General features: G+C 27.8%; 1 long non-coding RNA gene across 2 annotated transcripts in view; it reads left to right on the forward strand.

Annotated features, from left to right (window-relative positions):
• Positions 1–2,636: 2,636 nt before the first annotated feature.
• The window catches only part of LOC142227027 (uncharacterized), a 51,355-nt gene continuing 26,318 nt past the window's right edge, over positions 2,637–27,673 (forward strand). Inside the window, exon 1 of one of the 2 annotated variants that reach the window (XR_012719783.1) lies at positions 2,637–2,894. This is a non-coding gene — a long non-coding RNA (uncharacterized LOC142227027). Of the gene's footprint in view, positions 2,895–8,843; positions 9,241–27,673 lie in introns of those variants that run through there. The other variant, XR_012719784.1, reaches the window with a different exon arrangement.

Genomic DNA, 27,673 nt, shown 5'->3' on the forward strand with positions numbered 1-27,673 from the left:
TCTTTAAGTCCTTCACGGCTTAGGTTATCCAGTGCTAACAGCCCTAAAGTCGTGGAAACTTTCTTAAAATTTTAGATTTTAATTTAATCTAAAACGTAATAGTTCCGTAAATAGAATTAAATCGGCTTTAGTGAAATATAAGGTTCACTTTTGTCTGAGAGTTAGATTTCAATTAATGTTCTTAGTTATACAATTTTGTCTCCAAATTTTAATTTGTTTTTTTATTATACGATGAAAGATGTAACTTATCGAAATACTAGTGTCTGATCCCATAGTATATGCACATATGCTCAGTCTATCCATGTACGTCTGTCCGTCGGTTGAAATCAAGCTTACTTTCGAACGAAACAATGTATCGGATTTGTCCAAGCAGTTGTTACCCTGCCAACAATTTTCGAATTCGGGGGCGATTCTGAGAATCCCCACTACGTCGAAAACAGTCGTATACGATATCCAAAACTACTTGGAAAAGCGCCGTCACTATTGAGAAGTTGTACCACGCCAAGTTACTACAAAAAAGTATCGCATGAGTGCAATTATTAGGTGCCCATCCGTATACATTTAGAAAGACGCCAATAAGAGCCCCTTCAAACAATCAGAGAAAGTGCATTTTAAGATAGTTGTAAAAAAATCATTGTGATCAAGTAAAACACGATTGTTTATAAGTTTATTAATTTTATTAAACATTTATAAATTCTCATAAATATAACATTTATACGACTATCACATCACATTTAACACATTTGTATGCATTAATAACAGATTGATGGAAATAATAACTGAAAAACTATCACTTTATTCCAATTGGAAAGTCAAAAATTGTTCACCAATATACCTTTCACAATTTTAAGCGAAATAACTATGTTTTCAGCACTTCATTATCGTTTTTATTTAAATAGATTATAAGAAGCTAGTCGTGCTTTGTGTTTCACAAAATATACAATGGCTCTTGTAACAATAGGGCTGTTTTCTTTTTGCACTGGATGCAACATTTGTATTGGCTATCCAGAACAACGTTGCACTGGTGTTCTATCCAGAACATCTCATCAGTGCAAGTCGCGCCGATGTTGCCAGATTGTAGTTTGATAAAGTGACGCTTCATCGATTCACAATAGCAATTTATCGTGACTATTTTTTCTAAAAACATGAAATTCAAAGTGGTACAGTGTCATAAATAATCGCAGCAGTAAATATTTATTACTAATTGGAGCATTTCATACATTAAAAATGCAAGATTTCACTTTTTTCTGTGATTGTTTTTAAACACCTGATGACAGTGTTGCCTATTTTTGGAGATGTCCTGGATAAACCAGTACTCTGTTTTCGTTTAGTCCTTCACGGCTTAGCATATCCAGTGCTAAAAGAAAACAGCCCTAATTGTGATGGAAAAATAATTTCATGCGAATAGTGATGACAAAATACTATCACAGTTGGCGATTGTTGCAGTGTCACTTACGAGTGTGTGGTAGCGATGAGGATGAAATGGAACTTTGAAATGCTGGCAGGGTATTGACTTCTTCTGGCTCCTGGGGACGTATTTTTCACTCGTGTAAACAATATTTAGCCAAGGGAACATTGTGAAGAGATACACTTCATTTTATTTTATCTATATTGTAGTATTTTCTAGTTTGGCCGCATTATGTATTCAAATTTATTTCGTTTTCATAGATATGACCTCCGTGATCTTGGTTTCTTTTAGCATTGTCAATACAGGATGCTTTTTCAATATTACATATTGAATTTTAATAAAGAGATGCAATGGCTTGTTATGTGTTGAGTTATTTGAAGAAAAAAAAAATTCCACGTGGCCAGGCAACAACAATGCCTAGTGGCGAATTTAAAAAGTTGATACGCGATGGCAACACTATACCATTTTCCACCAAGCAATTATGCGCTTTACAGACTATCAGTTATTCCGGACGGAATGTCGGTGTTTGTTATGCGCTTTACAAATTATCAGTTATTTCGGACGGCATGTCGGTATTTGTAAAGAATCTTACAGTGTGTCGGATCGATACGACTTGTCGTCGATGACTAAATAATCGGTAAATGTGTTATCGATCCCATAAACATGCAGCAGTATCGATTATGCCTTTGGACATAACTTATAATGTGCACAATATATGGGATATGTTCGACACGAGCACTGTCGTCCGGAATAACTGATAATCTGTAAAGCGCATAAAGAATCTTACAGTGTGCCGGATCGATACGACTTGTCGGCGATAACTAAATAATCGGTAAATGTGTTATCGATCCCATAAACATGCAGCAGTATCGATTATGCCTTCGGACTTAACTTATAATGTGCACAATATATGGGTTATGTTCGACACGAGCACTGTCGTCCGGAATAACTGATAGTCTGTAAAGCGCATTAGAATAGATTTTAATTTGGCGACACGCCGCTAGCCGTCACTGTATTCCATCGCGGATTTTGGGCTTCTCATAAGATATACACGTAAATAAGTGTTCGCCTACCGCCTATCGCTATTGGTTATATTTACACACTCAGAAAGATTGGTAGCACATTTGTCTCGAATGGCATCCCTAACAACAGCGAGAAGGTTATAGAAGACAGTGTTTGCTATCGATAACCATGCGAATAATCTAATAAGAATGGCAATTGTGAATGGCTGATAAATTAATCTGTCAAAACAAATCAAAAGAATATAAAATAAAACACGGAACATTCATTTTAACAACGAGGTTCGAAACTTCGTGGTATTTTGAAAACTAAAAGACATTTATGACAATCTTTGGTCATCCCTGCTTTGAATTCCAATTTAGTGAAGTGATAAAGCGAAAGTGTAAATGTATATCCCATTCTCCCTAGCCGGTATCTTCTAAATACTAATAGTGTGGTTTCTTTGTGATACTATATATAATCAAAGGTAAATCGTAAATCTTTTATTATTTTTTTATTATTATTTTATTATAAATTATCGATCAGTCATTTTTTGACGCGATCAAGTTTTTTATTATTATATGGTATGGTACTTAATATGACTATAAATGAATCTTAGATTTGATTAAGTAAGACAGCAGGTTGTACATATAGAATTTTATAAGCTCTTAGAGCAAACAAATTTGCTGCATCCATTGCATCTCGTTCCCTGTGATTGGAAATCGGGTATATCAAATATTATCCGCGGAAAAATTGATAAAACCCTTTAATGCTGGTGACATTGCTGAGTGGTTTCAAAGCTTCTCAAAATGGTTTCATTGCATTGTGGAACGCTGGTCGGACACGGCTATAAAAAGGAGGTCCCTTGTCATTGAGCTTAACATAGAGGGCAACACTCAGCGATAAGCGAGAAGTTCACCACTGTAGCATCACTGATTGACTGAATAGTCTGCCACTATACCTAACCATAATATATATTTTTGCTGCAAATTTTATAATAACTTTATTTTATAATAACCATTGCAAATATTTATTTTTTATAAAATTAAAATTAGTAAAGAAAACTAACCGTGAAAATAGTTATTTTAAGGTGGGTATTAAGTTCGAGTTTAGCCGCTAAAATCGCCAATTTTTTTACGATTACTTTTCTTTAATAATCCATTTTAAAGAATATTAAATTTATAAAAAGTTGCTTAAGACTTTTTCCCCATCAAGTTATATTAAAATTTGCTTCTTTTATACTATTTTTAATGATTTATTTTTTATTTTAGCGGCTAAACTCGAACTTAGAACTCACCTTTAGACACTAAAATCGCAAATTTTTTAACGATTACTTTTCTCTAATAATCCATTTTAAAGAATATAAACTTTATAAAAAGTTGCTTAAGACTTTTCCCCATCAAGTTATATTAAAATTTGCATCAAAGAGGTATACTTTTATTATTTTTTCTGATTTATTTTTGATTTTAGTGGCTAAAGGTGAGTGCTAAGTTCCAGTTTAGCCGCTAAAATCGCCGTTTTTCACGATTACTTTTCTTTAATAATCTATTAAAAATAATATAAACTTTGTAAAAGGTTACTTTGGGATATTCCCCATCAAGTTTTAATAAAATTTTCATCAAAGAGGTACAATTTTATATTTCATCAAAGAGGTACAATTTTAAGCGGCTAAACTCTAACTTAGTACTGACCTTTAGCGTGATAATGCCAAATTAATACCGGCCTTTACGGGTGAAATATAATGCAGGCTGTTGTTGTTGTTGTAGCCATTTGGAATTGTTTGTATTTTCGAGTTTTTCAAGAAATAAGCATACCCCAAATGTGAGTTTGCAGTCATTGGATAGCGTTGAAATCCCTGTGACCGATCCCGGGTCATAGACCCGACTGCTGGTAGGGTTGCTAGCTACGTTAGATGAGAAAATCTAGTTTTTAAAAACAAAATTTTTTTCTGAAGGAATCACGAAAATAATTGATACAATTATTTTTTTTATTGAAATGCCTTCAATCACGAAAATGATTGAATTAAAAAATTAATTGATTCAATTAAAAATATAATTGATGTTGATTGCATAACTCAATTAAATTTTTAATAAAAAGGTAGCTATTATATTTTTAGTTTGATTAACAATTGATTGTTTAAAATAAACTTTTAATTAAAAATTAAAACAATCCCAGAAAAAAAATTTGGAAGTTCTTCCAAAGGCACAACTTTAAAAGCACTTCCAGAAGATGCACTCCCAATGATGTTTAACTACCCAGGAAGTTCTTTTAATTCAATTTTTTATAACTTGTTTTTTTCATACTTTTAAAGGGTAATTTTAACTTTTTTGGTTTCAAATAGGTTAAAAACAGAGCAAGAATTCATAAAATGGTTCAAATCATTTAAATTTTGTCAAAAAAAAAAAAATGCTGAATCAAATCTGAAAAAATTGTGCATTTTTGAAAATATTTGAGGTCAAACGTTTCCGACAACCGTTAGAATCCATTAAAAATTATAAAAAAATATAACAATTATTTATTTGAAAAAATATCATAGAATTTTTTAATTTACATCCATAACATTGAATTCGGATCACACCTAAAAAAGTGACGCGAATTCAGTGCAACGGCTGTTGAAATAGAGGACTTCCGTCCTACGACAAGCCCATGTTAAATTCATCGCTTCTGCGTCAATTTTGCACCACTTACGGATCCAAAAAGAACATTTTCACTACTTTTTTGGTGACGCTTTTTTTGCTGGGAATGTGTATCAGTTTTTTAACTGACTTAAATTTCCGAGTTTGATTAAAAAGTTAATTGTATCTATAAATTTTTTAATTAAAAATTTTAAAATTTTCAATCATTGTTTTAATAAACTTAATAATTCTATTTGGATTAAAAATTGTGCCAATTAATTTATTAATTAAAAAATATTTAACTTTAAACAACTTTTTAATTGGAAATATGTTGGTGATATTTTTTTCGAAGGAATGTAATTATCGTATACCGCTCATTCCAACGAAAATGTTTAATTTGGTCGCAATATGATTTCGATTTTGACATAGGATATGATACCAATAGACCTGTACATTAGTCTTGGGCAAAATCGTTCACCATAGTGATTCGGACTCGTCGTTCCTTTTGTACAAAGGAACTAGTTCCTTCAAATCGTTCCATCGTTGCTTTTCGTTCCAGCTTTTTATATTTGTCATCACTGTCATCTACTAAAGGCAGATATGACATTGCAACGAAGTTCGTGGTCAAATGAAAGATACAAAAAAATATTAAAAATTGAATAAAATTACTTAAAATAGTTTATAAAAATATAGGAAGAAAAAATATTGAATGGAAAATTTAAAGAAGTAACGAAACTCATTGCAAGAAATTAAGAATCATTAGTTCCTGAAATGGAACAGCATACCAATCAATGATTTAATATACATACGCGCCAAAATGAATAAATTGTCATATAGCTCAAGCAAACGTCAAAAAATCAAATTGCGATCCGCGGAACTATGGAGCGTAAGTTGAACATAAAACTAAATGACAAAAGGAACGATGAGGACGAAAGAGATAGATCTGGTGACAATCGTTCCTTTTAGTGAACCGTTCGTTGGAACTAGTTCGTTCCGGAACGACACAAGACTACTGTACACAATAGTGGAAACTTTAATTAATTTACGGTCCATAAAATTTCCAATCTCACTGATCTTATTAAGGAGACTCGTATTGCTCTATCTCGGTAGTTTAGGTCCTGACTGCTTACTCACCATCAGCCAGTGTTGCCAGGTCATTTTTGAATCTTCAACCCCCCCCAAATATTAAGAAAAAACCCCTAAATTGGTCTAGAGTTGTATCGTATAGCTCTATTTCGGTCCTGACTGTTAATTCATTTGCAACCGCTCATTCGAACGAAAATGTTTAATTCGGCCACAATATGACTTCGATTTTGACATAGGACATGATACCAATAGACCTGTACACAGTAGTGCAAACTTTAATTAATTTACGATGTTATTAAGGAGACTCGTATTGCACGCTCTCGGTAGTCTCGGTATTAAGAAAAAACCCCTAAATTGGTCTAGAGTTTTATCAAAACCCCCCCGAAAATTTTAAAATGTAAAAATTACAACATATGTAATATAATATGTATATCAATTTAAAAGCAGGTAAAACGAAACAATTTAATGTATAAATTTTTTAAATCAAATTAATTAAAACAAAAAGTAGAAAAAACGAAATTTAGTAATAATATACATTATTCGCCACAATGAGTCCAAAATTTTAAATCGTCTGCCGTTGCAGTGTACAAATTGTAGGTGTTAAATTGCGAGAAAATTTTAACTGCTTTTAGCTGCAAAGTTAAAATAATTTGTTTTTAACTGTATCAAATATTAAGAATGTCCTTCCAACAAAAGCAACTGTAAAGGATAATAAAATGCCAGAAATTTTCAAAATTTGGTTGAGAATTGTTCCACTTTATAAGGCCTAAGATATTATTTTTACCCTCAAAAATCTCCCCAAATAAATGTTAACCCTAAAAATCCCCCTAAACGTGAAAAAAGTCCCTAAATTTGGGGGAAACCGCCTAACCTGACAACACTGCCATCAGCTCACTCGAACTGAAGTGTGTAATATGTACCTAACATCACTTATTTTTCGATTTTAACGTAGGACATAATACCAATAAACTTACACAACGTCGGGTTTTTACGTTATTCGAAATTAAAAATCGTTTATTACACCCAAAAAAAAATTTTTAGTAGACACAGCAAAAAGGTCTGATAAAATGCCAAAAATTGACTGCTGAAACTGTGTCTGCTTGCTAATAAAGTGAACATTGTCTGCTATTTTTCTAAACTAAATTAATTCGCTTGGCTGAAACAAAATAAGATATACGAGGGACTATTCCAACACAAACAATATTTTGTGAATGTATTGTATTTCCAAATTAATACAAAAATATCTTAATATAATCGCATCTATTATCTATACTTGGTCCTTCAATATACTAACTGGGTAACAGAATACACAAATTTTACGAATTTGTGTGTGTTTTCTCTATTTTCTATTTCCGACCGATATTTATAAAATAATATTAATTTATAAGACTTATTGACAATTATTAACTAAAAGAAAATAATTTGTAGACTTATTTAAAATTTCATAATTTTTTAATACTGTGATATTTATGAAATGTAATTTCTAAAAATCTATTGTAGACCCCCTGAAGAAGCGATTCAATATGGCAATCGTGAAATATTGGGAAAAATAAATAAAATATTCAAAAAAGACCTCGAGCTTGAAAAAATCATTAATTTATTATTATAACATAAAAAGGTCGAAGAAAATCAAAGAAAATAATAAAACCAATTTAAGCAATATTAAAAAAAAATTAAATTAAAAAAATTAATAATTGTAATACATTTATTCCTCTTTTCCCCAATGGTCTTAAAAGGTCTATATCAGGTCTTAAAAGGTTTATATCTTTATTGGTATTTGTTAGATTAACATTCGGCCTTTGTTAAATTGTTGTTAATTGATCTTACTCCGATTAAGCAATCAACGACTTACTGATTAAACACGTTGAGGCTAATAGCGCCCACATTTTTTTGTAATATCACAGCTACCATAAATAGGTTTTCCGGCTGGCTATAATCTACTATTCAATATTTAATTAGTTAAACATCTAAATATGTTTCCTAATGAGAGAAATACTTCAGAAGACTAGTGAAAAAAAAATCTATTTACTCCGTAAATGGGGTTATTAAGCTTATTATCTCTCTGGTTTCCACTAGTTTTGTTTGGCCACAATAACAGCTCTGGCAAACAATAAAGACATGGATAAAAAAAAATCAAAAATATACAACAATAGGAAAACTATAGCTAAAACAGAAGTGAAGTTTTCCGATATTTTCCACAACGAAAGCAGAATGTCAACAACAAGCAGAGCAGAAAATTGAAAATTACAGCAAAACGCCACATTCATTACAGTATTCCAAAACTAATTTGTGAGAACTTAATATCGTTTTTCTTCCGTAACAAACGTAAGAACAATTTAAAGTCAATGGGGAAATCCAGTCAATGAGTCGGGAATTCCAGAAAAAATTAAATTTGAGATGGACAAAAAGTGGATTTAAAGCTTACAAAATTAAAAATGGAAAATTTCATGAAGGAAATCATTTTAATCTAAGATTGTACCAGCCAGCCCTACCGAAAATTATGCCAGAAGCCCTGGCTTAATGCCGATCTTACAAACGGAATATAAATTGGTGGTGACAGACAAAAGACGACGGAGATGACGACTACAGGAATTAGGGTGATTTTCCCTTATTATCCCACAGGCTTTTACGTGCTATGTTTGGCGTAATGTTTCTCGAAAATAGGGACCGATTTTGAACATCTAATAGGATAGGATTTGAAATAGCTAAAGCAATGCAATTTTCGAATTTTGACCTGACTACAGTCTAAATTTCAGGGTGGACCGACTTATATTACAAACGTTATGGCAACTTATTATGATGTGATGTTCCATATATCTCCCCTAAGCCACTGTGCTCCAATGAAGTTGATAACGTGTAAACAAAAACAAAAACTCGCGTAAACTATAAGGCAATTCGTTTGTTGGTGGCAGAAGCAAAAACAGGGGTTTAGTTTGAATTTCATCGCTGGTAGCTTCGAGGAAAAACCTCCAAAGAAAGCGAAAAGATAACAAGTAGTTTTTCAACACGCTGTCAATGAAGAAGGTCCAAAAAAAGTCCATGAACGGACCTCTGACTTGTGGTGGCGAAAAAAAAGAATACTATGAAAACAATTTCGGTTACGGATATCGGCGTTGTCGCTGAACTTTGTGTGTGAGTTTGGGTTCTTGTACAAAAAAAAAAATAGAATAAATAATAATAATAAGTGGCAAATTTTATGTGTTTGGGTTGCGGTCGGTCGGTCGGTCGGTCGATGGCAGGCATGAGGTCAGTGTGACCAATGGAGTAAAGTAAAGAAAATAAACTAAAAACAAAAGATTTGCGCAAGCGGAAACAAACAAAGGTGTCGTCTAAAAGTTGCCCTTCTGTGCTATGGTTATGTCAATAATTAACTTAACCCACACAAAACAAATACTGTTAAAAAAAAAAACAAAAAAACAAAATAAAAAAATAGCAACGGAAAAGGAAACAATTGTAATCAAAATGTTTCTTCTACCATGTGCACTCAATTCTAGAGAATAATTTAGAATAAAATGGAGAACAAAATTGGAAACATACCCAATTATTAAGATATCGATCCTTTACACAGGCAAATAATTATTTTGCTTTCGTAAATTGGAGGTATTCTACGAATTTAAGGTATTCTTATGGCTATAAATATAAAGGGAAACTGTTTGAAAATAGAGATTTTGAGAATAGGTTTGGCCCAAGTAAGGTTTTAGTTGGGGTTTCAAATTTGTCTATAATGTTGTCATGAATGTGTGTGTTTTTTTAACTCCATAAGGCAATGAAATCTCTTTCTCTTGGTGATTATATCCATTGCTTGTCCTTTGTGTATTGCTCTATCTATTATTAAATTAAAATATATATATATATATCTAGTTTTTTTATATCGATACGTTTTCATTTTGTAATACATTGCTTAATAGTGGATTTATACTTTCTATAAATCCACTATTAAGCGAAATGCTATCTGCCTGTATGTTGTTATGATTCATTAATGGTCAAAATGTCAAAATTTTATTTCTATAGAAAATTTTGTCAAAATTTTATTTCTATAGAAAATTTTGTCAAAATTTTATTTCTATAGAAAATTTTTGCAAAATTTTATTTCTATAGAAAATTTTTGCAAAATTTTATTTCTATAGAAAATTTTGTCAAATTTTTATTTCTATAGAAAATTTTTGCAAAATTTTATTTCTACAGAAAATTTTTGCAAAATTTTATTTCTATAGAAAATGTTTGCAAAATTTTATTTCTATAGAAAATTTTGTCAAATTTTTATTTCTATAGAAAATTTCGTCAAAATTTTATGTCTAAAGAAAATTTTTTGCAAAATTTTATTTCTATAGAAAATTTTTGCAAAATTTTATTTCTATAGAAAATTTTTGCAAAATTTTATTTCTATAGAAAATTTTTGCAAAATTTTATTTCTATAGAAAATTTTTGCAAAATTTTATTTTTATAGAAAATTTCTATAGAAAATTTTTGTCAAAATTTTATTTCTATAGAAAATTTTTGCAAAATTTTATTTCTATAGAAAATTTTTGCAAAATTTTATTTCTATAGAAAATTTTTGCAAAATTTTATTTCTATAGAAAATTTTTGCAAAATTTTATTTCTATAGAAAATTTTTGCAAAATTTTATTTCTATAGAAAATTTCGTCAAAATTTTATGTCTAAAGAAAATTTTTTGCAAAATTTTATTTCTATAGAAAATTTTTGCAAAATTTTATTTCTATAGAAAATTTTTGTAAAATTTTATTTCTATAGAAAATTTTTGCAAAATTTTATTTCTATAGAAAATTTTTGCAAAATTTTATTTTTATAGAAAATTTTGTCAAAATTTTATTTCTATAGAAAATTTTGTCAAAATTTTAATTCTAAAGAAAATTTTGTCAAAATTTTATTTCTATAGAAAATTTTTACAAAATTTTATTTCTATAGAAAATTTTTGCAAAATTTTATTTCAATAGAAAATTTTTGCAAAATTTTAATTCTATAGAAAATTTTGTCAAAATTTTATTTCTATAGAAAATTTTTGCAAAATTTTATTTCTATAGAAAATATTTGCAAAATTTTATTTCTATAGAAAATTTTTGCAAAATTTTATTTCTATAGAAAATTTTTGCAAAATTTTATTTCTATAGAAAATTTTTTCAAAAATTTTATTTCTATAGAAAATTTTGTCAAAATTTTATTTTTAAAAGAAATTTTGTCAAAATTTTAGTTCTATAGGAAATTTTGTTCAAATTTTATTTCTATAGAAAATTTTTTCAAAATTGCATTTCTACAGAAAATTTTGTTAATTTATAAAATTGAGTATTTGCTTCTAAATTGCTTGCAATATAGTAAAAGTATTGAAATATTTATCAAATATTTAGTTGAACGTCAACATTTATCACAAAAAGTGTATGCTTTTCTTTGCAACAAACTTGCTTACAGAGAAAACCAAATGGTTTGTCTGAAATTTCGTTTGGGATGTAAGAATTACTTGTTACGTGTTACTGCATTTATATTTGCTCTCTCAAGAAAAGAGAGATGAGCTTTACCTTAACTGAAATAATCTTTTTATTTTATTTTTATTAAATATACTAATCGGAATGTATTTTCTGAATGAGAAAGTACTTTCTTCTGTAACAAAATGTTAAACAAATGTCTATCGATATCCATTTAGGAGGAAATTCGAAAACAACACCAAACTTTATTTTCACACTTAGTTTCGATTTATTTCTCGATATTATTTTAAAGTAGAGGCTTTAATCTAAATAAGCTATAAATAGTTTTCGTATTGATAAGCACTAAAACATGCGTTTTATAAACTTCTCTCATAAAAAACGAAAAATACGAAATTTTGAGACCATTTTCCAGCGTATGTCTCTAGTAAATGGACATTCACACAATAATTACAGCTGGTATTTTTTGGATTATTTTTTGTATTATTTCTCACTCTGATCGATAGCCACCTTAGGGAGCCACCGTGGTGCAATGGTTAGCATGCCCGCCTTGCATACACAGGGTCGTGGGTTCAAACCCATTTTCGACCAAATACCAAAAAGTTTTTCAGAGGTGGATTATCCCACCTCAGTAATCCTGGTAACAGTTCTGAGAAATTCAAAGCTTCCCTAAGTGGTTTCACTGCAATGTGGAACGCGGTACGGACTCGGCTATAAAAAGGAGGTCCCTTGTTATGGAGCTCAACATAGAATCGGGCAGCATTCAGTTCCAAGAGAGAAATTGAAATATCGGGCTGCCACTAATCTAACCTAACCTTGATAGATATTATAGCGTTTATTTTCGTAGTGCCATTTAGTCACAATTCAAGAATCAAGTACAAAACAGAACAAAACTCATATAGCTATTGAACTAATTGAGGTCCTCAAAATTACAATTTTTTTCTACAGGGGCTGTTAGTGCAAGTAGAAAAAGAAGATAAATTCGAGTTTTCACATTAGCTTTATTTCGGTAATGAAAGGGTTAATCGTAATCAATCCACATTTAAGAAAAATTGATCTTTTTCGTACACCAAATTATTTCGCTCTACTCAAACATCTAAATTTCTTAATTATCTACAAATGATACTGATAAAATGCCATAGTAATAACAACACCACATTGACTTTCTATGTTAAATAAAAAGCTTAATTTTTTTCCAAAGAAAAATATTAAACGGATAGGATTAAGAGAATAATTAAAAAAAAATAAATTTAACACGCAAAGTTGAAGCTATTAAAAAATATATAACATTTTTATAAAGAAAATACAAACTACTACTCCGAAGAATGTGTACAAAAGAAAGAAGGTAAACAAAATGAAGTTATTGAGTCAGTGGGTATGAGAAACATATACAGTTGCAATCAAAATAGTGGCAGTGTGTTGTATACAGCAAACAAAAAATCAACTTCAATCTTGAAGTTGATCCAAATGATTGGAAGAGTTATTGAATTTCTTTATTTTGGCCGAAAGTTCTGGAAGGTCAAATTTTATTGTACCCTCCATGAGGTTTCCAAAGTTGAATCTTGGGGGCTATATATAATTATGGGCCGCTGTGGACCAATTATTGCATGGTTGTTTCTCTTCCCAGATACTTCGGAATTAAAATCTGTGGATCTGGGGGATTTGATTCATGTACACACCTCTATATATTTAGTTCATTGAGCTTTGGATTAGAACAATGCTATTATTTTGGTCACAGCTGTGTATTGCCACTTTCGTTGTTGAAAAAACAAAAGTCTTCAAACAACTCAAGCAAAGCAAAACAAGACAACTATGCCAATTTCTCCATAAACAACTTTGCCAAAACCCCTGGAAAATAACAAAAATCAATTTATTCTTAAATGCTGTTATTCTTGCTCTGCAGACTACGTCACAAAAAAGTTTCAAAAAACGTCACTAAATGTCACTCTAAATATCGTTTCTTTATGAAAACTACGCAAAGAAACAACAACAAACTTTTGTTTGACTAGAACCACAATAAATATTTTTTTCATATTAAATTTAGTGACTGCTTTCTATGAATATTATAAATTATTAAGAAAAACTAAATGTTTGTCATACTCTTTTTACAAAAAAAATCCTAATTTGAATAGATGTATTATCGAGATTGGCTATGACAATTTAAAATTTTGGAAAAGTTTTATATGCATGATGTGGACAAAAATAATTTTTATTATTTCGATTTAAAATCTTCTTATTCCCGAAGAATTCTGAAAGGGAAAGACAGAAATAAAATTTTAACAAAATTTTCTATAGAAATAAAATTTTGACAAATTTTTCTATAGGAATAAAATTTTGAGAAAATTTTCTATAGAAATAAAATTTTGACAAAATTTTCTATAGAAATAAAATTTTGACAAAATTTGCTATAGAAATAAAATTTTGACAAAATTTGCTATAGAAATAAAATTTTGACAAAATTTGCTATAGAAATAAAATTTTGACAAAATTTTCTATAGAAATAAAATTTTGACAAAATTTTCTATAGAAATAAAATTTTGACAAAATTTTCTATAGAAATAAAATTTTGACAAAATTTTCTATAGAAATAAAATTTTGACAAAATTTTCTATAGAAATAAAATTTTGACAAAATTTTCTATAGAAATAAAATTTTGACAAAATTTTCTATAGAAATAAAATTTTGACAAAATTTTCTATAGAAATAAAATTTTGACAAAATTTTATATAGAAATAAAATTTTAACAAAATTTTCTATGGAAATAAAATTTTGACAAAATTTTCTATAGAAATAAAATTTTAACAAAATTTGCTATAGAAATAAAATTTTGAAAAAATGTTCTATGGAAATAAAACTTTACAAACTTTTCTATAAAAATAAAATTGTACAACCTTTTCTATAGAAATAAAAATTTGACAAAAGCTTCTATAGAAATAAACTGTTGACAACATTTTCTATAGAAATACAACTTTGACAAAATTTTCTATAGAAATAAAATTTTGACAAAATTTTCTATGGAAATAAAGTTATGACAAAATTTTCTACGAAAATAAAATTTTGACAAAATTTTCTATAGAAATAAAACTTTCACCAAATTTATATAGAAATAAAATTATAGAAATAAAATTTTGACAAGAAATAAAATTTTGACAAGACTTTCGATAGAAATAAAAATATGACAAAAGTTTCTATAGAAATAAAATGTTGACAAAATTTTCTATGTATAGAAACTTCAACAAAATTTTCTATAGAAATAAAATTTTGAAAAAATTTTCTATAGAAATAAAATTTTGACAAAATTTTCTATAGAAATAAAATTTTGACAAAATTTTCTATAGAAACAAAATTTTGACAAAAAATAGAAATAAAATTTTGACAAAATTTTCTATAGAAATAAAATATTGACAAAATTTTCTATAGAAATAAAATTTTCACAAAATATTCTATAGAAATAATATTTTGACAAAATTTTCTATAGAAATAAAATGTTGAAAAAATTTTCTATAGAAATAAAATTTTGACAAAATTTTCTTTAGAAATAAAATTTTGACAACATTTTCTATAGAAATAAAATTTTGCAAAATATGATTTTTTTGTTTGGTATTTTTTTTCAAATTTACGTAGTTCATTTTTGGCTCGACTTCGGTGATAATTTTATTTCACATTCGGGACCGGTTAATTGTCCACTTAGATCGTGCGAATTGACGCCTTTAGACTTTGTTTTTGTAAGGTTATGTTAAAGTTCATGTCTATGTATTTTTTATGATTTTTTTTTAATTTTTCTATAGCTCTTAAAAATCACTATTTACATATTGGAATATTTTTTGGAGCTATCTTCGCACTACTTTTAACCCAATATTGACTTATTGTTTATATTTTTCAAAATGTTGTCATAACTCCTGTCACATACACCCGTCAATCCTTGTCTTGAATATAACATAGGCATTTTGTAAGGTATATGGGAACAATTTGTTTATGACACTGTTTTTTTTAGCCTCTTAATGTATTCAGCTGTTTCGCTATTTATGGTCATGTCATGCTGGAAGCATTTTGTTATTCAGTATACGAAAAACAGAGGAACTAAAGAAAAAGGCCATTTGAGCGATTCAAACAAGGTCCCTTGGAATTGCATTTTTCATTCAAACAATTCCTAGAAATCATTGAAAGGTGAAAAAAGCCAAGTTGTAATGGTAGGTGGACGACGATGCAGGGAAACCACCTTCCAACTAGTAAGTTTGTGTGTAGGTTGGTTGGTTAACGCTTGTTAGTGTAGTCAACATATTTCACCTTTGCTCAGTGAAAATACCGTTACTGGTCGTCGGTCGCTTGGTCCTATGTCCGTCCGTCATGCAGTTTCAGTTCTATGGGAAAAAAGGCGGAAAACGGAAACACTACAATTTGTTCTCTCACTCACTTGGGGTGTTATCATATACTCGCGTGTGTATGTGTGTGTGTGTCGTTGTAATGTTTGTTAGCAGGATACTCGGTGGAATGTGTTTGAGAGTACATGAACCTAACATCGTTATATGCACACCATTCATTCCTGTTTTTTTCTCCAAAAACCACACAAACAACTAAAGCAAAGAATATATCCAACATGAATTTTGCAAAGTGTATGGGCAACATTTGTTATTTGAACGAGTATGCGAGTTGTGGCTATATATGTGTGTGTGTTTGTTTGTTAATATGTTAGAATTAGGTTAAAAGTGTTGTAATATGGAAAACAATGAACTTTATGCGAGTTTTCTTCCTTCGTATTCTTCCTTTAGGTTTTCCTTTAGCTCCTTTCTTGCTTAACTGCTACCTTATTGTTGTCTGCTTGGTTGGTTAGCTCTTCAGTTACGTGTTGTGTTACTTTTGTATTTCTGGTTTTTTTTTTCTTTTCTGTTCTGTTCTTGTCCATTGTTTTTTTGCTGTTTGCCTTTTCTTCATTCGTTGTCGTACATCTAAACGAAGACAATTTCCATTTGTTGTTGTTGTTTTTCGTTGATTCGTTTCGACTTTTGTTTTTGTGGCGAAATAAGAAACAGTTGGTACTGCGGTTCTGCTTCATTTCAAAAATTAAAAAAAAAAAGTTTTTTTCCTTGGTGTCTACTAGCATATCCTTCGCACCTCTTAGCTAAATTCACCTTCTTTCTCTATAGAATCGTTCTTACTCTCTGAACTTCCGTTCTTGCTCTTCTGTTGCACAGTGAACATAAGATAATTGTTTATTTAATGTCATTTCAATTGTCTTAAAATAAACTTTATTTAAACAAAAATTGTTTTACATAAGAAAACTATTTGTACACAGCAAAAAATATCCGTGATTGAAGACATTTCAGTTAAAAATTAATTGAATCAATTAATTGAAGACAATAAAAATATTTTTTTTGTGTACTCTTTGAGGGAACATTTTTCATTTATAGTCTCACTAAAAAATTGCACCCCATATAAAACAAATTAGGTAAATTTTAGGAATTTTTAACTAACTGAATTTGCAAACGAAAAAAAATGGAGTTCAAAATTGCAAACCTGTCTTTAGGCCGGTACTCTGTTCGGTTTTCGCGTTGAAACTCCATACAAAACCAAAAAATGCGAAAAATTTGCGAAATTTTTTCCATTTGTGATACTTTGTTTTTTCGTGTTGAAAAACTGACGTTTATAGCACGGCGCCATTTGCAATCTGAAATAATTTATTTATTAAAAACTATTTGTGCGGGTTTATAAATCAAACACGGACCATATTTTTGTTCCGAAACTATACAAAGGATCAAAGGAATAGCAGATCAATTGCCCAAGGAAAAATAAAATGTTATTTTGTAAAAACAAGCAACACCACCAACTTAATCCAATATCACTCCCTGTAAAATAGCGCTCCAAGCTACCTAAAAAAACGCCGCTTTCTAAGTGCGAAATAATGGTTTCCATAAAAATTTTTCGCAAGAATGAACATAGTACCGGCCTTTTAGCGTCATACGAAGTTCAATGCATGTGTGGTAAAAATTAAATATTTAATAAAATCTGAACGGTGACGAATTTAGAAATCTTTATTTCACTAAAAAGAAAAATAAAATAAATAAAAAGTCAAGGAGAGTTCCTCATATTGGAGACATTTTAACTAAACCATAATAATTCCCGTGAACAAAAAAAAAAATTGGTTTTAGTGCCGTGGAAGGTTAATTTTTTTCTGAGTGTAGGTCGTAGTGTTGAAACAAATTATTAACTTTAAATTTGTCACAACTTTTTTTTCTGGAGAAAATTTTGTCAAAATTGTATTTCTATAGAAATTTTTTCAAAATTTTATTTCTATAGAAAATTTTGTTAAAATTTTATTTCTATAAAATTTTATTTCTATAAAAATTTTGTTTCTATAGAAAATTTTGTCAAAATTTTATTTATATAGAAAATTTTGTCAAAATTTTATTTCTATAGAAAATTTTGTCAAAATTTTATTTCTATAGAAAATTTTGTCAAAACTTTATTTCTATGGGAAATTTTGTCAACAATTTATTTCGATGAAAAATTTTGTTACAATTTTATTTCGATGGAAAATTTTGTTACAATTTTATTTCTATAGAAAATTTTGTCAAAATTGTATTTCTATAGAAAATTTTGTCAAAATTTTATTTCTATAGAAAATTTTGTCAAAATTTTTTTTATAGAAAATTTTGTTAAAATTTTATTTCTATAGAAAATTTTGTCAAAATTTTATTTCTATAGACAATTTTCTCAATTTTTTTTTCTATAGAAAATTTTGTTAAAATTTTATTTCTATAACATTTTATTTCTATAAAAAATTTTGCTTCTATAGAAAATTTTGTCAAAATTTTATTTCTATAGAACATTTCGTCAAAATTTTATTTCTATAGAAAATTTTGTCAAAATTTTATTTCTATAGAAAATTTTGTCAAAATTTTATTTCTATAGAAAATTTTGTCAAAATTTTATTTCTATAGATAATTTTGTCAACATTTTATATCTATAGAAAATGTTGTCAAAATGTTTTTCTATATAAAAAAAGTCAAAATGTTATTTCTATAGAAAATTTTGTCAAAATTTTATTTCTATAGAAGATTTGGCAACATTTTATTTCTATAGAAAATTTTATCAAAAATTTATTTCAAAAGGAAATTTTGTCGAAATTTTATTTCTATAGAATATTTTGTCAAAATTTTATTTCTATAGAATATTTTGTCAAAAATTTATTTCTATAGAAAATTTTGTCAACATTTTATTTCTTTAGAAAATTTTGTCAAAATTGTATTTCTATAGAAAATTTTGTCAAAATTTTATTTCTCTAGAAAATTTTGTCAAAATTTTATTTCTATAGAAAATTTTGTCAAAATTTTATTTCTATAGAAAATTTTGTCAATTTTTTTCTCTGTAGAAAATTTTGTTAACATTTTGTTTATATAGAAAATTTTCTCACAATTTTATTTCTATAGAAAATTTTGTCAAAATTTTATATCTATAGAAAATTTTGTCAAAACTTTATTTCTATAGAAGATTTGGCAACATTTTATTTCTATAGAAAATTTTATCAAAAATTTATTTCAAAAGGAAATTTTGTCGAAATTTTATTTCTATAGAATATTTTGTCAACATTTTATTTCTATAGAATATTTTGTCAAAATTTTATTTCTATAGAAAATTTGTCAACATTTTATTTCTTTAGAAAATTTTGTCAAAATTGTATTTCTATAGAAAATTTTGTCAAAATTTTATTTCTCTAGAAAATTTTGTGAAAATTTTATTTCTATAGAAAATTTTTTCAAAATTTTATTTCTATAGAAAATTTTGTCAAAATTTTATTTCTATAGAAAATTTTGTCAATTTTTTTTTCTGTAGAAAATTTAACATTTTGTTTCTATAGGAAATTTTCTCACAATTTTATTTCTATAGAAAATTATATCTATAGAAAATTTTGTCAAAACTTTATTTCTATGGAAAATGTAGTTACAATTTTATTTCTATAGAAAATTTTATCAAAATTTTATTTCTATAGAAAATTTTGTCAAAATTTTATATCTATAGAAAATTTTGTCAAAATGTTATTTCTATATAAAAAAGTCGAAATGTTATTTCTATAGAAAATTTTGTCAACATTTTATTTCTAGAAAACATTTTGTCAAAATTTTATTTTTATGGAACATATTGTCAAAATTTTATTTCTATAGAAAATTTTGTCAAAATTTTATTTCTACAGAAAATTTTGTCAAAATTTTTGTTCTATTGTAGGACACGCAAATTACACATTAATAAAGATAACTTTCTTTAAAATAAATAAATTTTAATTCAAAGGAATGGAATATCAAAATGTTTGGATCCAAGTAAACTTTTTTTGAGTGTGGTCTAAAAGAGCAGAGATTTGGATTTTCACAACATTGTCAGTTCAAACAATTTCCCCTCTCTTTATACATCCCTGGATTCCAATCCAAACTAATACATTTTACCCCAACCACTGTGCAGCACTGAGGCATAGCGGCATGTAGTATAATATATTATAGTGTTGGGTTTTTGGGGCCATGAGTTTTTGATGTTTTATTAAATATTTAAAATATCGACATACATTTTATGTTCTACCTCCACATGGCACTACAGCTATTCGTTTTGTTTATCTAAAGCCAGTACTGCAGACTTTCCTAAAGAAGTGAATTTATCGGTGTGTGTATGTGTGTGAGTGTGCAGGATTTCGAGCGTTATGTAAATTCCATTGACATTTCTGTTGTACCTTCCAGTTTTGTATTCTCTCCAATATTGAAATGACCACGTTTCAGGTACCATTTATGCAAAGTTTTTCTTTTTGTTTAAAATTATAGCCCATAGTCTCATTTTCTTTTCATCAGTGCTTGGTCCTTTCTTGTTTTGTTTTCCAAAAAATTGGATTTAATTTTCACAGAATATATTCACTCGTCGTACTATATTGTAGTGCAATCTTAATTTGATGTTGAAAATGAGAACGAAGGGGGTTTAAGTATTTATGAGTTCATTCGCCCCCTCCACTACCCTTCCCCCACAAAAAACATATTTCATCCAGAATTCCCAAGGACTTGATTGCGTGGAATTGGAATGATGCATGCATGTGGATAAAGATAGGTTACATATGAGTTTTTGTAAACTCTCCATAATTGCATGGGGGGTATATCGTGAGTTTGCCATTTCGTTTGTACCAGAACCTTTTGTTAATAAGACCCCCATATAGGCGGATTTTTTTACAATTTGGTATAGGTCCAGGTTTTGATATTTCCCCAGCTACTATTTGCTGAAGATGACCAAGGCAAGGCGACTATCGACTTTTCAATTTAAATTCAATTATCGTTTTGGTCACTATAAATAGTCGATTTGTTATGGTAGACTTTTGCAATCGTCGTCTTTTCGGCTTTCCGGAGTTTTCAAAACAATAAGGTCGGTTTGCCGAATTTTCAAAAAATTGAAGAAGTCGTCTTTCGACTTTTACGATTATTGAAAAGTCGACATTTGGAGTAGCGACTTTCGACCTATTTGGTCGATTCAATTTAAATTCGACTATCGATAGTCGATTTTGGTCACTATAAATAGTCGATTAGTTCAAATTTTACCAACATCACAAGTCGACTAGTCTATTTGCCTCGATTTTCAAAAACTCCAAGAGTCGATTAGATGGTTTTTAAGATTACACATAATCGATTTTTTCCAACATAACAAGTCGATTTGACTCAATTTTCACAAAAAAAAGTCGATTTTAAATATTGGCAAAAAGTTGATTAGCCCCATGACTTCTTTGATAAATCGAAGCTGACTTTGTGTAATCTGACTAATCGACATTTCCCTTTTTTAAGAAATAAAATTTTGACAAAATTTTCTATAGAAATAAAATTTTGACAAAATTTTCTATAGAAATAAAATTTTGACAAAAATGTCTACAGAAATAAAATTTTGAAAAAATTTTCTATAGAAATAAAATTTTCACAAAATTTTCTATAGAAATAAAATTTTGTCAAAATTTTGAACAGAAATAAAACATTGACAAAGTCTTCTACAGAAATAAAACATTGACAAAATTTTCTACAGAAATAAAATTTTGACAAAATTTTCAATAGAAATAAAATTTTGATAAATTTTCTATAGAAATAAAATTTTGACAAAATTTTCTATAGAAATAAAATTTTGTCAAAATTTTCTATAGAAATAAAATTTTGACAAAATTTTCTATAGAAATAAAATTTTTGATAAAATTTTCTATAGAAATAAAAATTTGACAAAATTTTCTATAGAAAAAAAATTTTGAAAAAAAATTCTATAGAAATAACATTTTTGATAAAATTTTCTATAGAGATAAAATTTTTGATAACATTTTCTATAGAAATAAAATTTTGACAAAATTTTCTATAGAAATAACATTTTTGATACAATTTTCTATAAAAATAAAATTTTGACAAATTTTAAATAGAAATAAAATTTCTACAAAATTTTCTATAGAAATAAAATTTTGACAAAATTTTATATAGAAATACAATTTTGACAAAATTTTATATAGAAATACAATTTTGACAAAAATTTATATAGAAATACAATTTTGAAAAAATTTTCTATAGAAATACAATTTTTGATAAAATTTTCTATAGAAATAAAAATTTGACAAAATTTTCTATAGAAATAGCATTTAAAAAAAAATTCTATAGAAATAACATATTTGATAAAATTTTCTATAGGAATAAAAATTTGACAAAATTTTCTATAGAAATAAAATTTTGACAAAATTGTATATAGAAATAAAATTTTGACAAAATTTTCTATAAAAATAAAATTCTGACAACATTTTCTATAGAAATACAATTTTGACAAAGTTTTCTATAGAAATAACATTTTTGATAAAATTTTCTATAGAAATAAAATTTTTGATAAAATTTTCTATAGAAATAAAATTTTGACAAAATTTTCTATAGAAATAAAATTTTGACAAAATTTTCTATAGAAATACAATTTTGACAAAATTTTCTATAGAAATAAAATTAAAAAAAAATCTATAGAAATAACATTTTTGATAAAATTTTCGATAGGAATCAAAATTTGACAAAGTTTTCTATAGAAATAAAATTTTGACAATATTTTCTATAGAAAAAAAAATTTGATAAAATTTTCTATAGAAATAAAATTTTGACAAAATTGTATATAGAGATAAAATTTTGACAAAATTTTCTATAAAAATAAAATTTTGACAAAATTTTCTATAAAAATAAAATTTTGACAAAATTTTCTATAGAAATACAATTTTGACAAAATTTTCTATAGAAATAACATTTTTGATAAAATTTTCTATAGAAATAAAATTGTGACAAAATTTTCTATAGAAATAAAATTTTATCAAATTTTTTTTTTCACTTGCATTTTTAGGGTGAAATGAATCTTTTAAGTTTCTCTAAACAATACAAATAGATCTTGTATTAGAGGTGTGCACGTGACTGAAATTTCACTCACACTCACGCACATTCACGAAGCAAAATGTGTATTCACGCACGCTCACGCACGATACGTGTGGTAGTCAATCCCACTCACGCACATTCACGAAATGAAAACCAGTACTCACGCACGCTCACTCACGAACTACTTTCAAAGACTCACGCACGATTCACGACAATTCACGTGATTCATGACAAATTCACGCGACTCACGACATTTTCCAAATCAGGAAAGGTAACAAATTTAATAAAATAGAATATAGTTCTTGAGCTAAATTAATTTCAGTTAACATACGGGTATGAATTAAATCCTGATTTTTTCGTGATCATGATTTTGCAGAAATATTATTCACACACCTTCATGAACCGATTTTATTTCTCACGCAAGGTAACGAAATATTTATTTTAGTCCCATTCACGCACATTCACGAGAATTGCTTTGGAATTTGTTCACGACTCACGTGATTCACGCGTGTCACGAGAATTTCGTATCACGCGCACACCTCTATCTTGTATGTAAAATTGTTCTTAGTTCGTATAACCTCAAAAATGTCAAGCTGTGCGAAAGAGCTGTCGGTTGGCAGATTGCAACACTAGGATTGGCTAATCCTGACAAATAAAAGGCAACCCTCGTACCGTCAAAGGTATCACTATTCCGATACTTCATCGGTATAGTGATAAATTTTGCTATTCGGTATTGATTGATTATTTTCGATACACAAACACACAAATATGGCAGTTAGGTACAAGTAAAATTATGGTTTTAAATTGAGCATCTACATGTAGCGCCATCTATATCTTCCCATAGCTTTGCAGGATATTATATCATTGAATGCTGCAAATTCCTCGTACCACAATATTTAAAATGCCCATTGCCCTCAGTTCATGAATGGTCCATTTAGGTCAATTCTTTTCATCATTTTATATAATTTTTCATACAAGAAATGTAAATGAAATGAGTTAACCGATTTTATTTCATTTGACCAATTTAACACGGCCAACTCAAAGCCAACACCAAATCATTCTCCAAAAAAAAACTAGGTTGATCAAATATCCTTCTGTGAAAATAAAATTTTTGAATTGTCCAGCTGCCACATCGCCAAAAACGAGTCTCCTTTAAAATAAACAAATAATTCGTTTTTTGTTTAATCAGAACCAAAAAAACAAAAAAAAAATGGGACACAACTAAAATAAAAGCCTATAGAATTAAATAGAGTAGTGTCGTTGGGAGGGGGAGAGAGGGGATTCACAACATTTTGTGAAAACGCAACGAATATCAAATGTTTGTTTTCTAGGTTTTATTCGTACACTATTGAATTTTTCCCCCGTCACTCATTTGTTGTTGGTTTTGAGTGAATTTTTTCAGGTTTGTTTGTAATTCTTTGTTTGTTTGTTCTTTTTTTGTTGGCATTTTTCTACTTTTATTTCGGTCTGTTTATTTTAATAGTTTCGAAAGCTAAATGGTCAAAATAAAGGACTCTTAAAAAAGGAATTGATGAAGGAGTGATGACGCATAGTCTTGTTGTGGTAATTTAACTGTTATGCCAACAAATTAAAATTATATAGCTTCTTGAGTCTATGTTAGGCTTAAGATCAGTTATCGTATGAAACAGTAAGATTACTTAACACTTACAATGTATATGCTTATTTATTAATATAAAAACAATTATATATGGTCGTCAGTTCGGCCTGGCCGAATCTTAAGTACACAGTTTTACTAAAAGACTGTCATCCACAATCCATCCACATCCACAATGTTATGGTCACACTTACCGATGGCAAGGTATTATTTTAAAACATTGTCTAGTAAATTGTAACTTAGTCCATATGGTCTATGTTAGACAAAATCAGTTCAATCAGATCAGTTCTTGATGAGGTTTTTTCGGGTAGAGACCCAAATCTCAAGAGGATCGGATGAAATTTGTTCCTCCATGAAAATCCAAAAGTGAAATTTGGGAGTCTATAATAGGGGTGCTATATATAGGTTAGGTTAGGTTAGGTGGCAGCCCGATGTATCAGGCTCACTTAGACTATGCAGTCCATTGTGATACCACATTGGTGAACTTCTTTCTATATAACTTCTGCTATATATAACCGAATGAACCGATATAGACAAATTTTTGCGTGGTTGTTAGGGAACTTATACTAACACCACATACAAAATTTCAAGCGGAATGGAAGAAATTTGCAACTCCGGGAAGCTTCAGACAGTGCTGCCAGTATTTTTCTGACTCTGCTCCCCAAATTATAATGTTTTCGTCCCCAAAAATCCCCAATTTAAACTTGAATTCCTCACAAAAATCCCAAATACATTTTTGACAAGTTTTTTTTTGAAAAAAGAGTAAAAGTCTCTGTGGTAGAAAATCAATAATAATTTAAAATTTTAAATTTTGTCAAATTAAATTAACTGCTCTAAGATCAAGATTTCGAATCACAACACCAAGAGACTGGTGATTGTCTTCCAAATGCTGGATGTATGAACGAAAATTTAGTTGTAAATATTCAAGTAGTAAAATTGGGTGGTTGACACGTTGCCAAAGTTGGTAGAATTCTACCAGAAAAGGTAGATTTTTTTATTGTTTGGTAGATTGGTAGAATTTTTGATGTTTTGGTAGATTTTGCAAAGATGTACTTCATAAATTCTATATAGGAATACAATTTTGAGATAATTTTCTATACAGAAAAAAATTTTGACAAAATTTTCTATAGAAATAAAATTTTGACAAAATTTTCTATAGAAATAAAATTTTGACAAAATTTTCTATAGAAATAAAATTTTGACAAAATTTTCTATAGAAATAAAATTTTGACAAAATTTTCTATAGAAATAAAATTTTGACAAAATTTTCTACATAGAAATAAAATTTTGAGATAATTTTCTATACAGAAAAAAATTTTTTTGAGATAATTTTCTATACAAAAAAAAAAAATTGTGCAAAAATGTACTTCATAAATTCTATATAGGAATAAAATTTTGAGACAATTTTCTATACAGAAAAAATTTTGACAAAATTATCTATAGAAATAAAATTTTGACAAAATATTCTATAGAAATAAAAGTTTGACAAAATTTTCTATAAAAATAAAATTTTTGACGAAATTTTCTGTAGAAATAAAATTCGGCAAAATTTTCTATAGAAATAAAATTTTGACAAAATTATCTATAGAAATAAAATTTTGACAAATTTTTCTATAGAAATAAAATTCGGCAAAATTTTCTATAGAAGTAAAATTTTGACAAAATTTTCTATACAAATAAAATTTTGACAACATTTTTTATAGAAATAAAATGTTGACAAAATTTTCTATAGAAATAAAATTTTGACAAAATTTTCTATAGAAATAAAATTTTGACAAAATTTTCTATAGAAATAAAATGTTGACAAAATTTTCTATAGAAATAAAATGTTGACAAAATTTTCTATAGAAATAAAATGTTGACAAAATTTTCTGTAGAAATAAAATTCGGCAAAATTTTCTATAGAAATAAAATTTTGACAAAATTTTCTATAGAAATAAAATTTTGACAAAATTTTCTATAGAAGTAAAATTTTGACAAAATTATCTATAGAAATAAAATTTTGACAAAATTATCTATAGAAATAAATTTTTGACAAAATTTTCTATAAAAATAAAATTTTGACAAATTTTCTGTAGAAATAAAATGTTGACAAAATTTTCTATATAGAAATATAAATTTGAGAAAATTTTCTATATAGAAATAAAATTTTGAGATAATTTTCTATACAAAAAAAAAAACAAACATTTTTAGATGATATTCTATACAAAAAATCGACAACATTTTCTATAGAAATAGAATTTTGACAAAATTGTCTATAGTAATAGAATTTTGAAAAAATTTTCTATAGAAATAAAATTTCGACAAAATTTTCTATAGAAATAAAATTTTTACAAAATTGTCTAAAGAAATAAAATGTTGAAAAAATTTTCTATAGAAATAAAATTTTGACAAAATTTTCTATAGAAATATTTTTTTTGTAGTTTTTGTATGGTTGACCTTTTAGTATAATTATTTGTAGAGTTTGTAAGGCTTGAGGTCATGTTGTAATAAAACAAAATAAAATCTTAGTTTTTTTTATAGTGTTTTATTTTTAATTCTTTCCAATATTTCGAACACCATCATTGTCCATCCTCAGGGAAATTAAATTTTTAATATTTTTAATAAGACAAAGTGACTTGCTCGCCACTGCTTTTGAGTTTACAATTTTGACAAAACTGATTAAGCCGATTTCTCGAAAAAAAAATCCCCACAAAAATTCTCCAAATTTATGAAAATTACCTACCAAATCCCCAACTCAGAAATTTCGTCCCCATTCACGAAAAAATATCCCCAATTTGGGGAAAATTCCCCAATACTGGCAACACTGGCTCCGGAATTCAAATCTGGGGATCGGTTTATGTGGAAGCTATATACAACTATGGACCGACATGGACCAATTTGTTGCATGGTTGTTAGAGGGCTCAGAGATAGAAATATGTGTTTTCCATATGTTCCGTTTTAAACAAAATATGTTTCCGGCTGAATTTTTTAAACATCAATATATTTAAGAGTAAACATATAATGTTCATAAATTAGCATAAAATGTTTGCGACACATATGTTAATATGTTAGAATATATTATGTTTGGGATATCAATGTTTCACAAAAATAATATATGTGGATGTAGACATATATTAATTTTGAAATTT

Source organism: Haematobia irritans, chromosome 2 (assembly GCF_050003625.1).
Source record: "Haematobia irritans isolate KBUSLIRL chromosome 2, ASM5000362v1, whole genome shotgun sequence".
NCBI lineage: Eukaryota > Metazoa > Arthropoda > Insecta > Diptera > Muscidae > Haematobia > Haematobia irritans.